This window comes from Plectropomus leopardus, unplaced genomic scaffold, assembly GCF_008729295.1.
Source record: "Plectropomus leopardus isolate mb unplaced genomic scaffold, YSFRI_Pleo_2.0 unplaced_scaffold17404, whole genome shotgun sequence".
NCBI lineage: Eukaryota > Metazoa > Chordata > Actinopteri > Perciformes > Serranidae > Plectropomus > Plectropomus leopardus.
The window spans coordinates 415-2,096 of record NW_024618726.1 but is presented as its reverse complement, the minus strand read 5'-3'; the positions used below and the strand labels follow the sequence as shown (position 1 = coordinate 2,096).

The window sequence follows — 1,682 nt, the reverse complement described above, 5'->3', positions numbered from 1 at the left end:
TATAAAGCACCACAGCTATTTCTCTCTTTCTTTGAGAAACTGGTTTTTAAAGCTCTCTTTGCAGTCAAATGTTTATATAATTATTAATGCTAAATGAAACCATCTAATCAGCCCCCTCTCTTGCTGTCCTCACCTGCTCACTTTCTGTCCTGCTGTTTTCCTGTCCACTGTCTAGTTTAACCGCTGCGTGACCTCCCAGATGATTAAATGGTTCAGCAACTTCAGAGAGTTCTTCTACATCCAGATGGAGCGCTTTGCACGACAGGCTGTCCGCGAGGCTCTCACCCGGTTGGTTTGAGTTGGCACTGGTTTACATTTAACTAATTTGCTGCAAAACCTTCATCGTTTGACTGGATTTTATAGGAGCTTGCATGTTGGCACTGGATTTTTACATTAAATGACACTCTTATTGTGCATATGCTGCCCTGCGTATTTGGTAGTTTGTAGAAGGAAAAATTACAAATAGCTGAATGACAAAACTTTGTTGTATCATGCTGCAGGCTTTCCTGTTTTATGCAACAGTGTGAAACATTATTGCTTCCTCACTGACAGTCATGCAGTGTGTTATAATCAACCACGCAAAAACTAGAAAACAGCCAGGAGGTGGATTGCAAAAATAATACTCTGAATACTAATAATACTAGTTGAATATAAATGCTACAAATAAATATCAGCGTCATTGCATGCATTTCATATTGATTTAATATATTTTTGTGTGATTTGTGTAATCCAGGGATGGTGCACCTCGTCTGGGCAGAGACAGTCAGCTGCGAGTGGGCAGAGATACAGAGCTCTACCGCATACTGAACATGCACTACAATAAAAGTAACGTCTATCAGGTAAGGGGAGCATATCATTATGGAGCATATTTATAGTCCTTTAATACCATTTAGTTCTGTCAGTGTAGCGAGAGCATGACTGCGGACCTTGAGTCTTATTAGCTCCAAGTTTTCTCCAATGGCAGTATGCTGTTTTCAGTAAACCAAAGAACACCCCAAGGTTACATGTAGGCTATGTCATTAAAGTTGTATAATACAGCTTATAGAATAGTATATGAACAGGACGTACCTGTTGTCTATAATGACATGGCCATGGTTTGTCCAATGCAGAATGACCTGTTCTCTCTCAGATGCTATACCCTCACCATACCTCGAAAAAGACAGGAATAGTGTCCACATACAGTTTTTTTTCTGCCAATTATTTTTTATTTTCATTGAATACACTGGTATACTGTGCAAATGGTGGAGCATAGACTGACCTTCTGTTCTCTCTGATTATATGTCAGTTTTCTCATGTTGCACAAACAGTCGCTTGATATGAAGTGATAGGATAACTCCTATGAATATGCTTGTGTGGTTGTTTATCCTATATATTTCAAAACTGCAATGGCCCGTACGGGGATCGAACCCGCGACCTTGGCGTTATTAGCACCACGCTCTAACCAACTGAGCTAACCGGCCATATTTTGGTTTGTTAAGGTAGCCATTTAGTCACACTTTTTAGCTGTTGCTATTGTTATATTTATTCACATGGGTAATCCATCAGCAGCACTGACATCTGCAATAAACAGCAGATTGAAATGAAGGAAGTGATCCAGGCACTGAGAATTCAACTCGGAATAACAGTCCAATTGACCACAGTAATGGATTTTGTTGTGATTTGAGCATTCACAAAAAGTATGC

At 39.7% G+C, this 1,682-nt stretch overlaps 1 non-coding gene across 1 annotated transcript; it reads right to left on the bottom strand.

Moving 5' to 3' along the window:
• Window positions 1-1,386: 1,386 nt before the first annotated feature.
• On the bottom strand, window positions 1,387-1,460 carry trnai-aau. The gene has a single exon. It is a non-coding gene; the product is annotated as a tRNA-Ile (tRNA).
• Window positions 1,461-1,682: the final 222 nt, after the last annotated feature.